Source organism: Balaenoptera ricei, chromosome 7 (genome assembly GCF_028023285.1).
Source record: "Balaenoptera ricei isolate mBalRic1 chromosome 7, mBalRic1.hap2, whole genome shotgun sequence".
NCBI lineage: Eukaryota > Metazoa > Chordata > Mammalia > Artiodactyla > Balaenopteridae > Balaenoptera > Balaenoptera ricei.
In genome coordinates this window covers 92735475-92760262 of record NC_082645.1, presented here as the reverse complement: position 1 = coordinate 92760262, position 24788 = coordinate 92735475, and the positions used below count along the sequence as shown (strand labels likewise).

Sequence of the window (24788 nt, the reverse complement as noted above, 5' to 3'; positions counted from 1 at the left end):
AAAAAGGGTGACAGGTCAGTGGAGGCTGTAGGGATGGGGAGACCATCAATCCTAATCACAATTATGATTGTGGGAGTGGGAAAGGGACTTGTGGTACTGGAAGGATTCCAGTTCAAACTGGGCCAACCAATCAGTTAATGGAGGGCCCTCAGCAGAAGATGCCATGTAGCAAGCCACTATTTATACCAGGGGTGCTTGGGAACATAATGGAAGTCTCCTCATTAAAACCCCGCATCCGAACTACCAGCAAATCCTATCGGCTCTACTTCCCAAAGATATTTAAAATCTAAGGTTCTCGCCACCTCTGCCGCTAACACCTGGCGGAGTCACCACCTTCTCTTACTAATCATCAGAGAAATGCAAATCAAACCCATAATGAGATATCACCTCACACCTGTTAGAATGGACATTATCAAAAAGACAAGAAATAACAAGTATTGGCAAGGATGTGGAAAAAAGGAAACGCAGGGCACTGTTGATAAGAATGTAAATTGGTGCAGCCACTATGGAAAACTCTATGAAGGGCTTCTCAAAAAAATAAAAATAAGACTACCATATGATCAGCAGTTCCACTTCTGGGTATTTATCCAAAGAAAATAAAAACACTAATTTGAAAAGTTATATGCACCCCTATGTTCATTGCAGCATTATTTACAGTAACCAAGATATGGATGCAACCTAAATGTCCATCAACAGATGAATGGATAAGGACGATGTGATATAGATAGATAGATAGATAGATGATAGATAGATATAGATATACATACAATGGGATATAACCATAAAAAAGAATGAAACCTTGCCATTTGCAACGACATGGATGGAACTTGAGGGTAACATACTAAGTGCAATAAGTCATACAGAGAAAGACAAATACTGTATGATTTCACCTCTATGTGAAATCTAAAAAATAAAACAAATGGACAAACAAAACAAAACAAAACTCATTGACATAGAGAACAGGTTGGTGGTTGCCAAAGGGGAGGGGTGTTGGGGGAGTGGGTGAAATGAGTGAAGAGGATCAAGAGGTACAAACTTCCAGTTATAAATAAGTCATGGGGATGTAGTACATAGCATGGTGACTATAGTTAATATTATATTGCATATTCAAAAGTTGCTAAGAGAGTAGATCTTAAAAGTACTCATCACTAAAAAAAAAAAAAAAAAGTACTCATCACAAGAAAAAAAAAATTTGTAACTTACTGTGGTGCTGGATGGTAACTAGACTTATTGTGGTGATCATTTCACAGTGTATACAAATATTGAATCATTACGTTATACACCTGAAACTAATACAGTGTTACGTGTCAATTATACCTCAATAATAAAAAATTTTTTAAATTAGTTTTTATTGGAGTATAGTTGATGTACAATGCTGTGTTAGTTTCTGCTGTACAGCAAAGTGAATCAGTTATACATATATATATATCTCCAGTCTTTTTTAGATTCTATTCCCATATAGGTCATTACAGAGTATTGAACAGAGTTCCCTGTGCTATACAGTATATACTTATTAGTTATCTATTTTATATATAGTAGTGTGTATATGTCAGTTCCAATCTCCCAATTTTATCCCTCGCCTCCTCCACTTTCCCCCTTGGTAACCATAAATTTGTTTTCCACATCTGTGACTATTTCTGTTTTGTAAATAAGTTTGTTTGTACCATTTTAATTAAAAAGTTTTAAAAAAAGCCAAAATCCTTACCAGGGCCGACAGGGCCCTCCATGGGACTCTCCCTTCCCCTCTTGTTTCTGACATTATATCCTCTGTCTTCCCCTTCCTTTGTCCTGATGCAATGGTCCATCTACTGTTTTCCTTTTCATTCCAGGCACACTCTGACATCCGAGCTTCGTTCTTCCCTCTGGCTGGAGCACATTTACCCCAGAGAGCTGTGTGGGCCACTCCTCCAACTCCTCCAGGTCTTTGCTCACAGGTCATCTTCCTGGTGAGTCTTCCCTGAGCACATTTTTAAACATCTCACCGCCCCCCTCTGGCTTGCTCTGTCCCTCTTCCCTGCTTTACTTTTCTCCATAGCACTTATCACTCTCTGATGTACTATGTTTTATTTTTTGGTTTTTTTTCTGTTTTTTTTTTTTTGCAGAACATAAGCACATTTGCTTTCTAATGTAGCCACAGAACTTAGAACAATACATAGCATGTAGCAAGCACTTAATAACTATTTATTGAATGAATAAATGAATGAGTTCATTAAACAGACCCCCAATAATGACAGGGAGTACAAGACAGCTCAAGGTCAATGGAATTGTCAGAGTCCCGGTTCATGGTGACAAGGCTAGGTTTTTGGGAAAACAAAAGCAAATAAGATGTTCATTGTTTCTTAGATGCTCATAGTAGAGGAGTCATATACAGGATGTTATCAGTTTGTCAGAGAATGATCAATGCCTGTGCTCAAATAGATTGAACACAGCCAGAGGCTGGCATCAGGACTCTAGCCCTTCTGTGAACGTCTGTAACAATCACTGTCTCATCCATTCACCCATCCATCCATCCATCCATCCATCCATCCATCCATCCATCCACCCAGTCTTATGACAGTTGTTTATCCAATGTTTTTGCACAACCAGCTTTGCATTGCTCAGATTTTCTGAACATCTCTCCTACAGAGCTGAGCATTTTTGTGAGCAGGAATCTCCACATCATTAAATCTTGAATACTCCCATTCCCTAACATGAAGTCTTGAATGAATGAACCTTGGACAAGGGGTTGTGCCTTGTTCTTTCTCTTTAAAACCTAAGAGAAAGAATAGCGAGAATGGATGAATTAATATACTAAAGGTCTTTGAATTTTTCAAAGTTAGAGTTCAGATGTTTCTAACTGGCACTGGGTACTCTCCCCGTGCTGCACATTTGCCTTAGCTCATTCAGTTGTGCCCTCCACATGAGATGGCTGATCTCCCACGATCATTTCCTTTCATTTGGGTACCTGGTAAACCCAAGGCTGGTCCCAACACTGGAAAAGAGGCTTCGTTCCTGGTTATTTATTCCATTAATTGCTAGGTTGTTTTTATCTATCTCACTGACTTCATTTCTCTTTCTCGCTCCATATTCTACTTGATATTAAATAACTGTAGCCTTTTCACACAATAAGGCTCTTAAAATGGGTGTGTGAGTGTTCCTCTAAACATATTTTAATTTCTCACTCTCTGTCGTAGTCTGCTTAGATTGCCATAACAATATATCTTTGGCTGGGTGGCTTGAACACGGAAATGCATTTTCTCACAGTTCTGGAGGCTAGAAGTCTGGGGTCAGAGTGCCAGCCTGATTGGGTTCTGGTGAGGCCTCTCTCTCTGGCTTGCAGATGGCCACCTTCTTGCTGTGTCCTCACATGGCCTTTCCTCAGCGCATGCAGTTGGGAAGAAAGATCTTTCTCCCGTCCTCTTCCTGTAAGGCTACCAGTCCTATTGGATTAGGACCCCACTCTTATGACCTCATTTCACCTTAATTACCACCCTAAAGGTTCTTTTTCTAAATATATCATTGCATTGTGAGTTAGGACTTCAACATAGGAACTTGAAGTGGGGGACACAATTCAGTCCGTAGCACGGCCCTTCTTCAGATACACAATGTCAAGTATCAATGGGGTTAAATGTGTTGTAACTTTAATTTGATCATAACTTCAAACTGTGTTTATGCCCAGTTTTTATATTTTCTTCCTCACTTAGCATGCGTTTCAGTTCACCACTTAAATCAACTTCAGGGAATGTGATTTATAGATTAGTCTTGCTTTGCTCCCATTGGCAAGTTTTTACTTTACTCTGAATCTGGTTCCTTTTATTTTTGTTAAAAAAAACAGGTCAATATGGGATCCTCTGTCCCCATTAAACACTTTGTACTCGTTGTCCCATCTAGCCCTCATCTCCTCTATCTTATCTGTAGTTGCACAGATATAAACACACACACACACACACACACACACACACACACTCTTCTCATGGCTGCTTTCTTCTTTTTTTTCCCCCCCTTGGTACTAGTATCTTTTATTTTTGTGAATAAAGTCATAATGTTAGAAGATTTATCAGTGAAATTTTTCTTTGTTTATCTTTTTTTAATATTTTAATTTTATTGGAGTATAGTTGATGTACAATGTTGTGTTAGTTTCAGGTGTACAGCAAAGTGATTCAGTTATACATATACATGTATTCATTCTTTTTTAGATTCTTTTCTCATGTAGGTTATCACGGAATACTGAGTAGAGTTCCCTGTGCTATACAGTATGTCTCCATTAGTTATCATTCTTGTTTATAATAGTGTGTGTATGTTCATCCCAAGCTCCTGATTTATCCCTCCCCACTAAGTTTCCCCTTTCATAACTACAAGTTTGTTTTCAATGTCTGTAAGTCTGTTTCTGTTTTGTAAATAACTTCATTTGTATCATTTTTAATATTAGATTCCACATATGAGTGATATCATATGATATTTGTCTTTCTCTGTCTGACTTACTTCACTTAGTATGACAATCTCTAGGTCCATCCATGTTGCTGCAAATGGCATTATTTCATTCTTTTTTATGGCTGAGTAATATTCCATTGTATATATGTGCCATATCTTCTTTATCCTTTCATCTGTCAGTGGACACTTAGGTTGCTTCCATGTCCTGGCTATTGTAAATAGTGCTACAATGAACATTGTGGTACATGACTCTTCTTGAATTATGGTTTTCTCAGGGTATATGCCCAGTAGTGGGATTGCTGGGCCCTAGGGTAGTTCTATTTTTAGTTTTTTAAGGAACCTCCATACTGTTCTCCATAGTGGCTGTATCAGTTTGCATTCCCACCAACAGTGCAAGAGGGTTCCCTTTTCTCCACACCCTCGCCAGCATTTATCGTTTATAGACTTTTTGTTGATGGCCATTCTGACTGGTGTGAGGTGATACCTCATTGTAGTTTTGATTTGCATTTCTCTGATAATTAGTGACGTTGAGCATCTTTTCGTGTTCTTTTGGCCATCTGTATTGTATGTCTTCTTTGGAGAACATGGCTGCTTTCTTCTAATCATTCGAGTTTCTGTTAAAAAGCTTCACTGAGGTCTTGCCCAACTATCATATCTACAGAAGTCAGTCCCATCACATCACCTATTTTCTTTTCTCTCTCACACCTAAGACTACTGTCATTTTGTGGATGGGTAAACTGAGGCTAGAGAACATAAGGGATTTGTCCACAGTTGCTCAGTTTCTGAGCAGCAGAGAGAAGGCCTGAGAAGCAGAGGGTGGTGCTCAAAGGGGTCTGGAGGTAAACCTAATCTATTACAAAACTTATCTCCTAGCAGTCCCAGGCCTTCCCTCATAAAAAGCAAGACAGCAGTCATTGGCTCTAATTGCTTCAAAGTCTTTTCAAAGTGGCCCTCGCTTCTTTCCTTTTTCTGTTGCCTTGATAAAACTGTCTGGCAGAGTGGAGGGACAAGCATGGAAGGACACATTTGCCCCGTATAGGGTTGACAGATTTAGCAAATAAAAATGTAGAAGCACAGCTGTCTTTGAATTTCAGATAAACAATAAATATTTTTTGAGAATAAGTATGTCCCATGCAATGTTTGGGACATACTTAGGCTAAAACATTATTTGTGTTTCATCTGCAATTCAATTTAACTGGACATCCTGTGTTTTATCTGGCACCCCTAACTAGATGGCTGCTCTACAACTACATGTATCCTATGGATAATGGTTATAAGCCTCCGGTGAGTGTGCTGGGGAAAGAAAACAAGCAATAAAATCCCTTTGAGCTCTGTAGTTTTATTTACTTAGGTGAAACTCTGATGTTCTTTGACAATAAAAACAACACCACAAATATTCCCAAAAGAATATATATTTTACTTTGGAAGCTTTGACTTATATCTTTATCAGCTCAGTTGCTTTGATTTTCTGTGAATTCACAGCATTTAATATCTAAGCACCAAAGGAACTAGAAAACTGCATGAGTTCATCACCACTGAACTCATGTTTGGGTAAACTTGGACAAGCTGTTTTACCTCTCTTCATGTGCAAAATGAAGATAATAATAGCATCTGTCTTATAAGACTGTGAGGGGTAAAGGAGAAAATGTATATGAAAGTGGCTAGTCCAGTGCTTGCCATATAGTAGACACTCAATACATAACAGTTTCACTTGTCTTGCCTCACCACTCCGTTTCTGTGAACAGTATCACTTTCCCAGACCATTGCAAAATATTAGGCTAAAGAAATTACTGTTATGTCTCAAAGAAATTATTATCCTTACTTACCAATAACCAGATAAGCAGCAGAGCCAAATCAATTGATTTGTTCATTCAAGCATTTATTCAGCAAGTATTTATTGAAGACCTAACATGTGCCACAGGGGCAGTGTTCCAGGAGCTGGGGATACACGGTAAACGGAGCGAAGTTGCTATTTTCCCATGAGAGTTGCTTATATTACAGTGTGTGTGTGGCGCGGGGAGGCAGATGATGAATGGATAAGCAGGAAAATGTATTATATCACATTTTACATGGAGCAACCAATTAGGGCAAATGTTGTGAAACGGAGTCCTTGAATTTGGTTATGTGGAGATCATTGGTGACCTTGATAACAATTGTTCCCTGAGGTTGTTTAAGAGAACGAGGGGAGGAGGAGGAAGTAGAGAAAGGAACTTTGCTAAAAAGCAAGCAGAAAAAAAATTGGGTGGCAATTCAAAGGGGATATGGGGTTAAAAGACTTTGGATTTTTTAATGGGAGTTAACGATAGCATGTTTAAGCTGAAAGGAATGACCAATAGAGAGGAGCTGCTAATGCAGAAGACAAAGGACAACTCTGGGAGTGAGTGCTTGACAAGGCGATAAGGCAAGAGACTCCAATGGACAAGAGGATTTGTGCTTAGAGTGCTACTGGGACCTTTTGCTCACTGCAGAAAGAGGGGAGGTCGAATATATGATGTTGAGGGTACAGGGGCTTAGTCAACTTGGCAATGGGAACATGTGGAAGTTCTATTCTACCTCCTCAGAGAAATAAGACATAAAATATATTCACTTCTCGTATCAATAATTATTGATTATTAAGTTGAAAATAATTACTGATGTTAGAAATGATAGCTTCCTCTTGCCAAGCACCCGCTCATATTTGGGATATGTATCATTGCCCCCCCACCCCTCCTGTGCACGGCGGATTGATACTTACTTTATTCACAGTCAGCTCTTTTCAGCCCCCTGTGCTGTTCCCAGATGGAGGTGCTGGTACTTCGATGATTTTCAGCCATCACATGTTTCTCTCCATTGAGATAAACTTCTTCCAGAAGAAGCTGCCCATCTTGACAAGTCTGTTTTGCGTCTGTGCTCCACTGCACAGCCAGACCTGAAAGTGACGGGAACTGACAAACCCTCTGAACTTGTCCCATTGGATTTGTCTAATGGGCCTTTCCCTGACATAGATGAAAAAGTCATTGACAGAAACAGACCATTTACCAGGAACCTGAGCAGAGGTATAAACAGCGACAGATGAAATAGGTCTTGAAATAAAGCTGGGAAATTCAGGACACATGTGATGGGCTCAAGGAGATCTCTGCTTTCAAATGTCAAGATGAAATGGATGGTGTTGGGTTTTGCAGCCTCGAGTCATCCGGCTGGTTAGTAAGAAAGCCAGTCCCCCGCTCCCCATCTCTCTAACTACACCAGAGACAGAAACTGCTAAGTGGTGATGTGAGGGTCAGGGGTGGCTTTCAACAGGACACTCCAGACCCGAAGGGTAAGTTCTCTTTCCAAGGGTAGTGAGACCAAAAAGGGAAAAAAAACAAACGAACAAAACAAAAAACCAAACAACAACAACAACAAAACCCCACCATTTAAAAATTTGCAGCCATTTAGAAATTCTAGTTGGAAGGCAGAATTCTCTTTCTTTCTTTCTTTCTTTCTTTCTTTCTTTCTTTCTTTCTTTCTGTGTTGGGTCTTCGTTGCTGCATGTGGGCTTTTTCACTAGTTGCGGTGAGCAGGGGCTACTCTTCATTTTGGTGCATGGGATTCTCACTGCAGTGGCTTCTCTTGTTGCGGAGCATGGGCTCTAGGCACACAGGCTTCAGGAGTTGTGGCACGTGGGCTCAGTAGTTGTGGCTCACGGGCTCTAGAGTGCAGGCTCAGTAGTTGCGGCGCATGGGCTTAGTTGCTCCACGGAATGTGGGATCTTCCTGAACCAGGGCTCGAACCCGTGTCCCCTGCATTGGCAGGCAGATTCTTAACCACGGTGCCACCAGGGAAGTCCCTGAGGGCAGAATTCTTGTTGAAGGAAGATTTCCAAACAGAAGAGTCACATCTTAGGAGAGATATTTTTAGGTTCTATAATCAACACCTAACGTGAACATCATATAAACTTAGTATTATCCTTGAAAAGCCCTTATATCACCCATGGAACATACAACCTTGTGTTCTAATTTCTATCCACACTGAAATTTGAAAATTATTGCAGTTGATTAAAGGAAAAAACAGAAGGGAAATCCATGTGTAGATGTCTGGTCTTCAGACCATTCTGCCTCTAAGGCAGCTATCCAACCCCTAGCTTTGAATGAGCACTGGGTGGAGAATGCCAAGCGCTCTTTTTGGGCCATAGATTTTACTTTATTTCCTTTTAATATTAAACCTTGACAACCTTTATAAATGGTATAAGATGTGTTTGGCATTGTGAGGGTTAAATGGAATAGTGACAATGCATCAAATCCAGGTTGGGGTGAATGTCTGAGTGTCGATTCATGCTGAAGTAATACCACCCCACTCTATTTTCTTTAAGAAAAATCTTCAGATAGTCCAGTGGGTATGTAAGGTCTGAGTCTCCTTTAAAAGGAGTACGTTGGGGCTTCCCTGGTGGCACAGTGGCTGAGAATCTGCCTGCTAATACAGGGGACACGGGTTCGAGCCCTGGTCTGGGAAGATCCCACATGCCGCGGAGCAACTAGGCCCGTGAGCCACAACTACTGAGCCTGCGCGTCTGGAGCCTGTGCTCCGCAACAAGAGAGGCCGCGATAGTGAGAGGTCCGCGCACCGCGATGAAGAGTGGCCCCCGCTTGCCGCAACTAGAGAAAGCCCTCGCACAGAAACGAAGACCCAACACAGCCAAAAATAAATAAATAAATGATTTTTAAAAAAAAACATGCTAAAAGGAGTACGTTGGCTCAATGAAGAGTTAAAATTGCTTTATTAAGGCAATTTAATTTATTAAAGTATTAAGGCAATTTCTTAAATGAAAAACTTAAAAAAAAATAAAACATGCAACCCAGGGTAAGAGTGTCCTCTACCAAAAGATGGTTGGTCGGTTTTCAAAAGGAAAGAGAAGGACATCTCGGTAGCAGCCCAACACTGGAGTCTGGAAACTAGCGCTGTGAGGAGAGAGAGACAGATGGCAAGACAGGAAAGGCGCTGAGGAGGAATAGAGCCTGAGCAACATGATGGGCCTTGGGCAAGGAGAGAGGACCAGCAAGTGCTGATGTGCTCAGGGAACAGAGATATCAGGCCTCAGCTTTCGTTTTTCTAGTCTGGCTTTTGAAATGCCCTGTGATCTTCTCGGTGCTTCCGTAGGGTCAGTGACCTGCTGCAGCTAATGTGGCCGGGAATTACGCAGTGGATTAGAGTCCAAGCTGGGATGGGAGAACGGGGAGTGCTACCTAGCCTTCCCGGGACCACCCTTACCCCAAGGGTGGAAGCATCACTAGTAAAGACAGATGGTTTTTGCAGGTCCGGGGGGAGGTGAACGACAGCAAGAGCATCAGAGAAGTCCAAGGTGGGGCAGAGATAGAGACTTAGGAGCCAGGCAGTGGACAGGACACAGCCGCAGGGCCCCACGCAGGAGTGGACTGAGGCAAAAGCCCCTTTGCCCAAACATGCTAGCGTTGGCGCTGCTGACTCAAACACCTGTGGGACCAGCCAGGAGCACAGAGGACTGAAGGTGCTTAGCGTAAACTTAGTGCTGAGCTCCTTCTACTGCAGTTAAGCTTCACATCTGCTAAGTTACCTTGGTTTTTAAAACACTGTGGGGATGAGTCAGACAGTGAAACAAAACACTTTCTTGGGCTTCCTACTGCTGCAGGCTTCCGGGCTGTGGCCCCCGTCCTGGGGGAGGTAACCCTCTGAGGGGGAAGTGCCATTCTCTACGATGTGGATGGGACCCATGCCTATTTGTGTTTTCAACAAAGAGTCCTGAGAACTAGCACTGCCTGTTCACCTTCTCAAGAGAGGATTTATGAATGAGGGCCCGTGGATCATACCCAAAGTAGCATCTCTGCCTGCCCCACGGGACGCAGCTCAGCCTTCGGTCGTTATAGAGACGAGCAGAAATCTGTTCTATTTGTTTAGCGTTTGGGGGCTTTAAAGGAAACATGCACTCGTGTTTCTGCCCGCATTTCTTAGTCTGCCACCATAAGGCTGACGCATCCATCTTGGTCTGGATTCTCCTGAAAGCAGAGTCTCAGTCAAAGACTGAGTGTAGATAATTATTTGGGATCCGATCCCAGAAAACAGGAGGGAGGTCGTGGGGAGACTGAGGCAGGGTATCACCATAGTGCATCACTGAGGTATCCACTGTCTGTATACAAAAAGGGGCTGGGGCACTGATCCACGGACTCTTGTCTCTCAGTAGTTGCAGGTTGGGGGAAGGGAGCATTAACTCCTCTCTGTCTGTCTGAGTTTTCCTTGTGTGAAGCTCCTATGGCTTCAGAAAAGGCTCTAAGTCTGAAAAGCAGAGAGAGCTGGCTGGAGGAGAGAGCTTGAGGTAGGCATGAATTTAGGCGAGGGGGTGTGATGCAGGGCACGCAAAGTGTCTGCTACCATCTCTAATGCAAGAGATTGGGACCTGTCATTCTCGGGCTGTGCCGAGGTCTGGGTGCTGCTGACCTGACCAGGACTTGGCTTGACAAGTCCCTCTTTTGCCCCCTCCCCACTGCCCCATTACATAAGCCCAGGATGCCTCTCCTAGACTGTGCTTTTCCTCCTTGCTTTTATAATACTCACTCTCAAGGTTTTCCACGCGTTGGAATATGTGAAGAACCCAGCGTGTAGCAGCAACTCAGGGGAACTTTGTTCCCTTTTTTGCTTCCTCCTTTACCTTCTACTGACCTTTCCTTTTCCTCAAAAAATATGGTTGCCTGTCAGGTTTAAGTCCTGCAAACTCTTATCTTTTTTCTCTCCACTCTCCCCAGTTATTTGGTCCCAGGTTCAGCTCTCCTCTCTATGTCACTACCTCCACTGGAATATCTCCTGGTAGGGTCTCTCTTTCCAGGTCTGGCCCTGTTTTAACCCTCAGCCAACTCAGAATCACCTGGCTATTTTTTTTTTTTTTTAATTTTTAAACATCTTTATTGGAGTATAATTGCTTTACAATGGTGTGTTAGTTTCTTCTTTATAACAAAGTGAATCAGCTATACATATACATATATCCCCATATCTCCCCCCTCTTGCATTTTCCTCCCTCCCGCCCTCCCTATCCCACCCCTCTAGATGGTCACAAAGCACCGAGCTGATCTCCCTGTGCTATGCGGCTGCTTCTCACTAGCTATCTAGTTTACATTTGGCAGTGTATATATGTCCATGCCACTCTCTCACTTCATCCCAGCTTACCCTTCCCCCTCCCCAAATCCTCAAGTCCATTCGCTAGTAGGTCTGTGTCTTTATTCCCGTCTTGCCACTATCACCTGGCTATTTTTATGCTCAAGTTTAGGAACCTCGCCTCTGGTGTGGACTCTCCTATAGTTAGTTGAATTCTCCTTTTTGGCAGTCTCCCACTCACTCCAGTTCCATATGCCGAAAAGTGACCTGGCTTTCTACTCCCACCCCATGTCCCCCTCACTCTTCCCAGTATCCTCCCTGTCCCCACAGAAAAAGAAAACACAGACTCTCAATTTCGGTTCATGCTACTGTCGATTCATATCTACAGGTTTTCAAAACCCTGGAACCACCTTTGACCCCTTAGCCCCTCTGGAAGAGGCAGTCTGCCTGGTGCTCATAGGCCACAATGTGAGGTCAGACAGAAGCAGTGGCAAGACTGTCTGGGAGGACAGATTAGGAGGTGAATAGCCGAGTTTGCTAGGGCTTCAGCAACACACGGGGGGCTGTAGAATCTGAATGTCAAAGCCAAAAGAATTGTTAGAGAGTGGCTCGTACAACCCCTCATGCTGCTGATGAAGAAACTGAAACCCAGAGAGATGAAGGGCATTGAAAAAGGCCACATGGCCAGTTCATTCAAGAGGGACGGAGCCCTTCCTTCCCGGAGCCCTTTCTGCAATGACACCATTCAACAAGGAGCCTGTGTCAGGGACGTTTTAAGAGCAAGGAGCAGAATACAGAGCTCAAACAATAAAGTTATTTCATATAAAGGAAATTGTAGTTTAGAGGTGTCTGACTTCAGGGGACATTCGAACCAGGAGCTTAAGTATGCCAACAAGGACAGGGGGATGGAGGGCCCTGATGAGCTGAATCCGGACCCTGTGACCCCCGGGATCATGTGTGAGACTCACATAGAAATAAGGGCCGTTGGAGACAGGGAAAGAAGACACTAGATGCTTACAGAGCCAACAAAAAATCACTACAAAATCAAAAAAAGGACAGAGGTATGTGATCTGAAGTCTGAATGGTCTAAGGTCATAGCCAGACTGTGTTCATTTCAGGACAATCAGGACGGAGGACTGGGTATGGGGTTGAAGCCAGAGGGAGCTCTGGGACTTTTTGTTTGACAACAGACCTTATGTAATTAATCCCTGTGCCCTGAACATTCTTCCTGTCTGTTCAGAGGGCAAGGCTACATTCTTGGGATGACCTAAGACTCCCACTGGAGAGCCTGCTGAGCTGGGTGGTTTTGCTGTTTCTAGCGGATGGGAAAAGGGAGGGAGGCTGGGAGAGCTGCCCAGCCAGGACCTAGACCTTCCCTCTGGACAGTTGTCTTCCTTGGTGAGTTGGTCAGTGGTCAGGACCCTGTACCCTGTCTCTCACAGTCAGTAGGACTCGAGGCTCTACTTCTTCTTCTTCACTGGCATCCATCTCTTCCTCTTCTCCCCACCGCCAACCCTCTCAGCTCAGGTGTGAGTCTCCTGGTGTCTGGGCCACAGCTAGAGTTTGCAAGCTGGTCGTCCAGCCTTGCTTCTTACCTGTTCCAGCGCATCATATGCCCTGTGCCAAGGTACTCTCCTCCAATACCAATTTTGTCATATTTCATTCTCCTGCTCGAAAGCCTTCAGTGAGCCCATACTCACGAAAAGCAGGAGCAGGTCCAGCCTGCTAATCTGGGTTCAAATATCACCTCCTCTGAGACCCCTTCATGGGGTGATCATTCTTGCTTCCAAACCCCAATAGCACTGAGTATCTATCACCCTCAGTTGGAACTGACCATCTTTTCCTGCTTTCCATTGTTAATTTTGGTTTTATATGTCGTTGTCTTCTTACTCTGATTCCATGATCGTGGAAGACAGTGATGTACATATCTAACTGTCACTCAGTATACAGCTCTGTGCCCTGTACACAGTGGATAAACAAATAGTATTAATTCACTGGGGTTAGACTCTTGGGCTTGGAATCTTGGTCACTTAAGACTTTCTTCTTATCATATTTTTAAATCTCTAGAAATATAGGTTCAAATTATGAGATAGGAAGAAGATAAATGGGAGACATTTTCCTACCCCTTTCTTACAATTAATTTTCCTTGTCTGTTTGAGTACATACCAGCATCAATATCTACCTCTGACTTAATTTACTAGAAGATGATCTTAAAACCTAACGAGTGTGCATTCCTAGAATTCAAACGGGCATATGGATTGAAATACCAAATTTGTCATGTCTCCAGCATGCAGGCTCAGAGGAGGATTTCAAAAAACAAAACACACACACAAAACATGGGTTTAGGGCCAAAACAACTTTAAATGGGAGTTTTTGAAGCATTAAAAAATTTCACAGGAGTGTTCTTTGTTGACTCTCATCCATTTAACTATTCCATAGTTATGAGGCCAAAATTCACTGTTTGAAAGGTCTCAGCATCCTTGTCTTGAAATGGGCTGGGTGCATGTTTGGGGCTTCCCTAGCAGGGACAGATTTCAAACGGTACAGGCTTCGGCCTTGGACAGTAGGAAAAGAGACTCCTTCAGTGGCTTTTGGCTCGGGTAATGTGACACGGCCACTTGATGGGAATTGGAGGTACCCTGGTGGAGGAAAAACACGAAATGGAGAGAGTCAGGTATAAACCTGCCACTTGGAGTTTTCCTGTAACTTAGGTTGGTCAAATGCTGAATCCCAGTTTATGTTCAAAACAAATGGAACCTCATTCTGTGACCGAAATAGATTGCTTGTTTTTATTGTTGATAAGGAGGCAGCCAGGCAGAAGCTGCCTTCACTCAAACGGACCAAAATGAGGGAGTCCCTTGGCAGGAGTGGAGAAATAAAAGGCAAAGCGTTGATAGGCCCCCTTCCCCCCATCCCACCATAATTATTCTTGCTGTCCTTCCTCGTTCTGCAGTGGAACAATTGACTAGAAGATTAATACGTAAAGAACCCCTTCCTTTCTATTATTACAGAGAGGCTGTGGAATTATTTTGTCTTCACCTTGGTGGGTGGGTGGGCTGGGAGGAGTGGTGGTGCCTGCGGGGAAGTAGACACAGCAGGGGCAGAGCCTGAGGCTTCCTGTGTCAGTGGCAGGACATGTGTTTACCGAAACGTTTATGCACGCAGAGACTCGCATATTTGGTCCTGCGACACACAAAAATCATAATTGTTTTTATGGGCTGAATGGTGTCCTCCCCAAATTCATATGTTGAAGCTCTAACCCTCAGGACCTCGGCATGTTACAGCGTCTGGAAATAGGGCCTTTAAAAGAGGAAATAAGGTACAATGATAAGAGTAAGTAAGGGTCATATGGGTGAGCCCTAATCCACTGTGACTGGTGTCCGTATAGAAAGAGGAGATTAGGACACAGACACACACTGAGGAAAGACCACGTGAACACCTTCATCTAGGACTTTCGGCCTCCAGAACTGTGAGAAAATAAGTTTCTGTTGTTTAGGCTTCCCAGTCTTTGGCACTTTGTTATGGCCACCCAAGCAGGCTGATACAACTGTTAAGAAGGAGCAGGCAGAGAGAGAGAGAGAGAAACAGACTTAAAATGGAAAAGCACAACTTCGGGGCAGCCCTGAGTTTTATTATGAATGAATAAAAGAAGGAATCCGTTCATCCATTCAGTATACACTTTTATTTCAGACCCTTAGAGGGTGGCACGTAGCAGCTGGAAGAAGCCCTCCCTTTCATCATCCCCAGTAGAGAAAATGAAGCATACCAGGGAGGTTTAATAACCTGTGCCCTGTCTCTGGGAGGCAAGGATGAATCTGGGGATCCACCGATTACTGCACACATAACCATGACCACTGGAATTAAATAACTATTATCTTTTCATATTTTCACTGAACCTAATCTCGCAGAACCAGTGTTATCCCCGAACTTTATGTCCTCACTTTGTATATAGCTCTGGCTTGAATTGTGAGTGTTCAAAATAGATAAAATATTTAATATCTTTTTATTGCCCCTCTCAGCAACGTGCAAGGGCCTGGCTGGCCTGGCGCATGCAGTATGGACTTGCGGCTCGCTCACTTAGCTGCTCTTACCAGCTGCTTTGCAAATGGCTCTAGCAGGTGGTGCAATGTCGAGGCGGGCGGGGAGGGAGGACTTGCAGTCTGTCCCTGGAGACTTGGCGAGCGTCTCTGGGTAAATGGGTAAAGTACCATCTTGTCGGCTTGAGAAGCTGAAGCTCCCCACGCCCCCCTTCTTGAGCTTATTTCTCCCTTCTGACTCATGTCTGCTGCCTCATTTGAGTTACTGTGCAAACGTTTAGCCAAGAAGCCATACCAGGCCTTGCGCTTATTTACGACCCCCCCAGGGAGTCACAGGGAGGCACTGAGGAGCATTCCATGCCGAGCTTTCTGGTCAAATAAGGACAAAATGAACCACGCCTTCCATTCTTAGCCAGTGAAGTGTGTGCTTCAGGATGCCATGTGCTGGGTGCAGAAGCCTCCCCCAACGCAGGCCGATCCTTTCCTGGCTCCCCAGTGACCCCAAATTTGTAGAGCCGTGAATTAGAAGAGAGAAGGGCGAAATATTGTGAGGGGACAGACGGTGCTGGGGGAGAAGAGGGCCCCCTGTTTGCTCCCCTTTCTGAGTTTCCTACAGGAAGTTGATTGTTCATTCTAAGGCAAAAGCGCTTTTGCCATTGTGTATGTCCTATTTGGCAGCAGGAAGCCTTTTAGAAAAAAACCCTCAAAGAGGGGCATGAAACAAGGCAGTCAGTCTAAGACATATATGTGTGTACGTGCACACACATGCACGCACATCCAAAACAGAGCCCAAAGCAGTGGAGCTGCCAAACTGGAGGAAGGACCACAGGAGAAATCAACCTCAGTGGGGCGATTTGAAAATCAGGGTGGCCCTGGCGGGGTTCCGCACTTGAAAAGCCTTCAGGTGTGCTTGCCACCAACCAGAAAATTTGCATTTGCTCTCTGTGACTCAGGCCTGCTTCTTCACCTTGTGAGGGACACAGAAACTCCACACACCTGGCCAGGAGGACTTTATGATCCAATGAGGTGGATGGGTACAATTAAACAAAAAACAGCTCTCTACAGTTCAAGACCAAAAGCACAAATGGTCAACACTGGGGATGGGGTTTGATGACCAGGGGAGCAGACCCTTCCAGAAGTTCTGATGCTGTGCTGTTATCCCATTTGCTTAATAAACGATAAGCCTAACATCTAAGCAGTAAGACCTACTGTGTGCAAACCCCCAGGTAGCAGGGTGTCTAGTGGAAATAGTGCCAGCTAGGACTGTTCCACCCATCAGCCCTTGCATGGAGACTTGCCTGTCTGTAGAAGGGACCTAATGCTACCAGCTATGTACTTTCCAGGGTGGTCAGGAGGAGAAAGCAAACAAAATAGTGCATGCTGGTGCTTGGAACACTGTAAGTGCTTTATAAGGCATTTGAAGACAAGAGGGTAAGTGAGCTTCCATTTCTTCCTTGTATATTGGTGCCCAGCACATACTTGGATAATCATGATGGGGAGGGTTTTAAAGGAATCCCTCTGGGGTGGAGATGGAGAATGCTTCTTTATAAGCTTTTATAAATATTTATAGCTAAAATAAAAGAGCAAAAGGAAAAGGAAATAGACCCTAGGCTTCCCATAAATATTTTCCCATCTCTTGGTCCTTTTTTTTAGAAGCATCTCTTTCTGTCCCATCCTCTCCAGCCCCAGCCCCTCTACCTGCTGCTCCTGGCTTGTCTCCAGGGAAATTCCTCCCCTCCACCCTCCATTACAGCTGTCCGCAGGGGACGGATTCCCCACTCTGCTGGCTTGGAGAGGTAAAAAGGGTCCACTGATGGGAGCTGTTTCTCCATCTCTTTAATCAGCTTCCATCCCCGTGCATGGTTTTATCAAGGAGCCTCTCTGACACACATGCTTTCACAGCTTGGATAACGAGGGCTGGCTCTGCCTCACTCCCCTTCCCACTCTTCTTCTCAGTCCCCCCCCTTCCCTTCCCCTGCCACATGCGTTATCTAGAGAACAGCCTTCAGCAGCACTGGGGACATCCCCATCCCCGTCATCAGGGATGGTCAGGTGGCTGTGCAACTTGCAGGGAGCGCAGACCCTTGCAGGCAGCGGGCAGCGGGCAGCGGGCAGCGTCGCCGAGATGTGAATTCCCTGCATGTACATCGCGGATACATTGTGAAGCATCCTCTTCGGGGGAAGGGGGAGGGATAGGAGGAAACAAAGGAGGACAAAAGAAGAAAGGTGGGCAGCTCAGGACTGCACCTCTTTATTGTTCATTTCCAAATGAGATGGCAAACCTCCGTGAAGTCCAGAGGGGATGTGTCTGGCATGAGTCAGCAACCAGTACAATTTACTGCCAGTTGATTAAATTAGCATTTGTTATAAGCCAGAAAGGAAAAGGGGAGGGCGTTGTGCGCAGGGATAGATGGAGAATGAAGAAAATCTTCTTCATGCCTTTTGAATTATTTATGGCCTGGAACTTTACATGCTAAAACCTAACCAGACTTGATAGAGAGAGCCTGAGAAGGATTCTCTCTTCCCTTAAATCCACAGAGCACATGCTTTTGGTCCCTTGGAGGACTAGCAGAGTGCTAACAATGGCAGGCTAACAGTGAGAAAGTGGAATTCCTAATTTTATTGTGACCTTGAAAACAGAAATGCTGCATAGAAATGCTGCTTCCACCAGGCACAGGCAGACTTAGATTTCTCAGTAACCTTGTGAGCTATGGACATGAATGTGTGACTGCATTCCACTTTGATTTTGCGGAGTGGGAACTCAGGATGACTGTCAGATCAGTGGACAAAGGATAGGTCTCTTCGATCTTTGCCTCTGGCTTCCAGCCAGATGGGAGAGAAACAAAGACTCTGGAGCCTCTGCCTTCTTCCCCCACTCCTCTGCCCCCTCCCTCCTTTTCTCTCCTCTCAGAGCCGATTATTTGGATAGAGTCTGCTGACTGCTCTTACATTTTGGGAAATCATGTCTAATTGTTTAGGGTGTAAAATGAAGTGATACAGTCTCAGAAAGGGGCCCTCCTTTTGGACGATGTGTAACGCAGAAGAGGGAACTCCACGCTGGGTGTGCGCGCAGGGAGCTGGGCAGGGTGGCGGTGAGTGTATGCTCAGGGGAGAAGCGTGTGTCAGACACCCAGCGGCTCCAGCTGGGTACCGAGGTGGCCTGGTGAGCATCTTTTGTTCTTGGCTCTCTGACTGCGGGGAGCAGCAGGACAGCCCACACACCAGCCCACAGGAGCTGCCTCTCTTCATCCTCAAGGTCTGAAGCTTTTGTCTACGAGCCCCAGTAAAAAGGCAAACTGTTGGGATCCCGCTGTAGATTCGTGGCCTGCCCCCAGAATAGCTGCAGGATAGGGCTCCTTCTTTTCACCTGAACTGTTGCCCATGAACCACACCGTAATCAAAGGTTTTCACTGAACTAAAGCATCCAGGGGCGTGTGACTCTTCCCGAGAGATGCTGGAAGACAGGAGTAAGGGAAGAGTGGCTGAATGAGGGAAAGACAAAAGCAGCGTGGCAGATAACAGGGACTAGAGTCAGACAAAGAAATGGGACATGTGCTTTGGCAAAAAAAAAAAAAAAAAAAAAAAGGCAGGGAATGCAGTCATTTCCATGCTTTGTCACTGCTAGCTCAATTTACCCATCAGATAGATACATTAAAAAATAAACTGAGTCCAAGGCTGACCCTTTAGTAAGAACTAAATCATTTCTTCCAATTCTTAGTCTAAGTCCTATATTTTCACCTGTATATAAATGAAACAAAGCAGGTGATGTCTATTGCAGTCTGAGTAAATGAGGAACACCCACATATTTTTCATGGAAAACAGAAAGGATCGTAGTTTTGAATGGGAGTGTGGGGTTTTCCCTGTATCCCCATTTCAGCACCAAAGGGGATCCATGTGCCCCTGGCCACAGCGGAAGGTCTTGGACCCTATGGCCCACATACCATGCAGGGCCCACCTCTCCCTTAGCTACACCAAGAAGTAAATCGAGGTCATTTTCATAACTGAGGCAAAACCTCCCTTTCCACTAGAATTACTGAGATATTTTAGGCAAATGCAGTTTTCAAAAAAATTAAATGGCAGAATTTGCGTTTGGGAACTCATTAAAAAGCAGCGAGACTTCCTGTATTGCATCAATTATAAATAATTTGGAGGAAAGAGGGTTTGCTTTTTTCTTTTAAAGAAATTATCTGGAAAATTACCCAGGTCTTTGCTTCCTCTTTTCAGATGCGATCTGGACAGACTGTGTTAAATTCTATAACCTAATTAAGGATGGCTCTAGATGATTAAAGCAGGAGAAGAAACCAAGAAGCCCAAAGTCTGCCCTCAGGCTTGTCTCCAACCAGCCTTACCTCTGATAAGTCAGTTCATCTCTCCAGGCGCTAGTGTCTTTTTTTTCCCCCCACTGAAATGAAGCCAACCCCTTTTGCCACTTGTCTACTTTACAGGAATGCTCTAAAAATTAATATTCACTGTGAAACCAGGAGAGCCTCAGAGGAATGATCCTATCTCAATACGAAGCGTTATCAGTTTTGTTTTGCCTGCCACTCTGAGTTGGCAATGATATATTGTTCAGAATCTTTCTAAAAATCTCCTTTCTTTTTCTGAACCCCATGACCAATAATGATGGGAAACAGTGTACTGGAATAAATCCAAGAAAGAAATATTTTTGCCTGTTTATCAACTCAGCCAATAGGTTTTAAAGCGACTACGATCATTTTAAGTGGTTCAGTGATTGTATAAGCTATGTACTATTGAAGGAGCTTCAGTTGCTGACAATCTTATCCTTCCTTGCCCGGGTTTTTCTTAGTGTTAAAATTGGTATAGAGAGGAGAATGAAGATTTGAGTCTCAGGGATCTGGGGAGGTGAATCATGCTGAGGAGCTATGTGATTTTGGTTACTAAATGTCTGTAGAATCTGTCCTCACCCTTTCCATCCCTAACACCCCGTTTTGATTCAGGATCGTATTGTTTCTTGCCTGGATGTCTGTAGCAGCCTCGGAAGCGGTCCTCTTGACTCTAGTGTTATCTGTTAAGCAATTCTCTATACTGCTGCTGAGAGTACTTCCGGAAAGAAGGCTTTGGCTTCTTGGAGCCTCCAGTAGATACAGTCCAGGTCCTCCCGGGGAGGGACTTCCATGCTCTGTTCACACCGTAGCCGCCTGTATCTCCAGCGTCAGCTCCCGTCATTCCCTGCCTTACAGATTCTTGTTCAGCAAAAGCAAACTGCATATCCTTTCCCGCCATGGACGGTGCTGCTATTTACCTTTGAACTTTTACCCTTGCTGCCCTCTCTGCCAGGACTATCTCAAAGCAAGCAGACAAAAACAGACAAACAGACAAGGGAGCACCCATAACTCCTTATTCACCCTTCAGAACTCAGATCATGTGGCACACACCCTGTCCCCCTTTCCCCCCTTCCCCTCTTTCTCCTCTAGGGTGTGCCTGTCTTCTGGAATCTTCCCCTCTGATAATGTGGGCAAGGCTATAGCATTAAGCTGGCATGTAATGTTATATGGCTCTTGATATATGCTTGTCTGCGCTCTGAACAGGGAGCACTCTGGGAGAAGGAACTTGTCTTTTTCATATCTGTGTCTTAAGCAATACCTGCTTCAGGAAGGAATCCAGTACATAGCTAAGCACACACTTCTTAAGTAGCTCCTATGTGTAAGGCACTGTGCTAGGTGTTTGGAGAAAGTTTCTAATACTAGGCTGTTCAAAGAGAAGAACTGTTTGATAAGTATATCAGTGCATACTTAAGTAAAGTCTTTATTTTCCTGAATGAAAGATCCAGAGTTATGCAAATAATTAGCAGTTGGGGGAACTCTGTGTCAACAGCGGGCCATCTGGCTGTGTGAAGTCATAGCAGGTTGCTTCTCTTTGCTGCCACCACTCTGGGGCCCAGGGCTTTCTTGTAGCTGTGGCCTTGGGTATAGAGACCTCCCCCTTCTCTGAAGTTCTCTGCCTTGTATTCTGTTGCCATGGCAACAACCCACTTTCATTCTGGAACTTCACGCATGGGAGAGGGGAACCCTTTACTAACATGACATACACGATGAGGGTTATTTAAAAAATAAGTTGACAAGGTTAGTCATCAACGTATTATGCTAGTTCCACAAATTCCGATTTAGTGGTAGGATAGGTTAGGTATTTCTGAAAATATTGAAAAATGGATTAGTGTCAGCATATGAGATTTGGTGTATCCTTTGTTTAAATATCGGTCTATGTGTCTGTTGTGATTCTATTTTTAATGCAAAAAATATTTTTGTTCTCTAAGTATATGGAAAACCTGTTTTCAGTCAATCTACTGTATCAAAGAAGAGAGCAAAATTTCTAGAAGGAAGGCTGAGCGATCTTGAAAGGCTGGGAACACTAGGATACTAACACCTGTCCAGCACTATAACAAATCTGCTCAAATCTGTTAAAAGATATGTGGAAACATAGTAACGTATCATTTAAAGTACTTTTTTGGAATAAAGTCAGAAAAAGAAATTGCTAGCAGACTTGCTTTTTAAACACCTTTATATATTCAGGTGAGCAAGTGCAGATAAATATTGCAGCGCCTAGTTCATTGTTCAGTGACTCCACAAGCCTGATAGAGAGATTCCACGTGCTCTAATGACTATAAGATGTCTTAGTCTGGTTCCGTGAGCCCAGCCTCCTTGTAGCTCAGCATCTCTTCTCTTTTCTCCCAGAGAAATCAGGATTCTCTTCCTCGTTCAAATAGGGGCTTACCTCTGGCTTAGGCTGAGTTCCTTTTGTCTCTTTACCCAGGCAGCTTCTCTTTTCTAGTTTCCAGCTTTTACCCCCAACACAGACGGAGAACTCTGGTTTATTGAAGAGGCTGGTCTCTGCTGAGTTTCCGCATGAAATGATACGGTTCACTGTCTCTTGCCTCCAGATGCCTGGGTTCCCCTTTGATCACATATGCCTTGCAACTCCAGCCCATTTGTCTTCTCTTGGAGGAGCCAGACAAGATTCTCATTTATTCCCTGGCAATCAGCTATCGCCATCACACAGAGACACACAGCGTGCGTGAGCATTATTACACCAGGGGCATCAATGCTCAGGCACGGGCCAGGGCGGGGTAGAGGTTGGACTGGCAGGCTTATCTGTGACAGAATTCATCAGCAGACGGTTTTTCTGACAAAAACAAAGGTGACAGTCTTCTTACCAGGCATCATTCTCAGTGGCTGCCCTGGGCCTGGCCCTACATGGCCGCCATATTTAGTTCCTTATGACTCAACACATAGTCGCAGCCGATGAGATCGGGGGGCGCCTAACGGAGTGACCCAATGGGATTTTGTCCACTGAGATTCTGAACTCAGGAATCTCAGTGATAGAGTGAGCAATGGGAGGTTGGTATAGCCACAATGGGCCATGTCCAGGCTGAAGGTGTAAGGAAGCAGAAACTAGGAGTAAGTAGAATCTATTGGGTAGAGAAAGGAGACACAGAGCATACAGAAAAAGTACGATAGTCAGGGGCCAAAAGAGAATGGAGTAGATACACAGAGGGAGAACAGAAATGCTGAAACAGAGAGAGGTGGAGGGAGAAGAGCGGAAAGAGAAGGGTGAGGAAGAGCAGGACCAGGGGAAAGAGAATACAAGAAAGGTGGAGAGAAGGATGACGAGAGGGAGAACCCCTAATCTACTTCAGTTCCACTCAGGTTCCCATGGGGTAGCATAGACTAGTCCTCAAAGGAGCCAGCTCATCTTGGTCCAAATCCTGGCTCATCACTTACTAGCTTTGTAACTTTGGTCAAGGTACTTAATCTCTTTGTACCTTAGTTTCTTCATCTGTAAAGTGGGTATAAGTGCAGTATCTACCTGATAGGGATATTGGGAGAAACAAATGAGTTAACACATGTAAAGTACTTATCAGGGTGCCTGGAACACTATGTAAGTGTGATCTATTTTTACTATCAAAGTTCTTGGTTTCTGCTGAAGGTCTCTCGTACCGCCTCACGTGGGTCCTGACAGCCGTCACCATCCCCCCAGACTCCATCTGAGTTGAACACATTTGTGAATATCTGCTCCTTATGATCAAAAACAGCTTCACTGTAACACCTTAAGGGTACTTTCCAAATTTTGAATGTAAAAAAGAGTCACGTTTTCTTTTGAACTTTATAAATTTAGGATAAAAATAGAAACCAAGTGTGTGCCTTGTGGGAACAGAAATAGGCAGAGTGAAAGAGGAGCTTTTCAAAGAGTGTACATTGTCAAAACAAGCCATCTCTAATTTAGGCAAATGGGGAGGAGAGCAGCCTGCACCTTCCCTTCCTTAGGGCTACTTCTGGGTCTGAATGCCACATGGGCCATGCTTTCCTTTATGGAAAGCTCTCCTTACTACTTTATATTGAATAAACATGCTCGTTTTTTGTTTCATTCCATCATATTATTTCATTTATTCCCTGAATATTGCAGCCTTCTCTCCTTTACTTCTTGGCAAAAGCGGGATTCCTGTACCATCAACCCACTATCTGACAGCGCTCACCGTAGGTGATTTTGTTCCAAGGGTTTTTACAAGTGCTGGCAGCAAAGTTTCAGTTTCAAACACTGAGAACAAAGGCCATGGATGTGTCCCACAGTGGCTAACACTGTCCCAAAGTCTATGTTGTTCTTTGCATATGGGGAAAGGAGACCTCAGCTCCGAGAGTACTGCAGACCTATGGTTGCCCTTCTGGCATAATGACGGTATTAGTTTGTTAGGGCCATCTAACAAAAGTACCACAAACTGGGTGGCTTAACAGAAATTTATTGTCCCAGAGTTTTGGAGACTAAAAGTCTGAAGTCAAGATGTTGGTTCCTTCTGAAGGCTGTGAAGGAGAATCTGTCCACGCCTCTCTCCTAGCTTCTGGTGCTTTGCTGGCCATCTTTGGTGTTCCTTGGATTCTGCTCCATCACCCCAATCTCTGTCTTCATTTTCACATGGCATTCTTCTCCCTGTGTGTGTGTGTGTGTGTGTGTGTGTGTGTGTCTGTACTCTCTTTTTGTAAGGACACTGGTCATATTAGGATCCACCTTAACAGCCTCATTTTCACTCTATTATCTCAGTAAAGATCCTATATCCAAATTAGGTCACATTCTGAGATGCTGGGGGTTAAGGCTGCAACATAACTTATTGTGTTGACACAATTCAACCATAACACTGAGATATTTGAGAAGTGAACACTGAAATGGCTCTTGGGGTTGACAGGTTGGTGATTGGGCTTAATGTCAGTTTGCTGTTAATGGAGTATTTGTAAAGCAAGCCCAGTGGCTATAAAA

The 24788-nt window shown here is 44.2% G+C and overlaps 1 long non-coding RNA gene across 1 annotated transcript in view; it reads left to right on the top strand.

The window, feature by feature from the left end:
• The window catches only part of LOC132369176 (uncharacterized), a 255598-nt gene that overhangs the window by 214059 nt on the left and 16751 nt on the right, over positions 1 to 24788 (top strand). The window contains exon 5 of the long non-coding RNA XR_009504287.1: positions 1830 to 1946. This is a non-coding gene — a long non-coding RNA (uncharacterized LOC132369176). The remainder of the gene's footprint in view (positions 1 to 1829; positions 1947 to 24788) is intronic.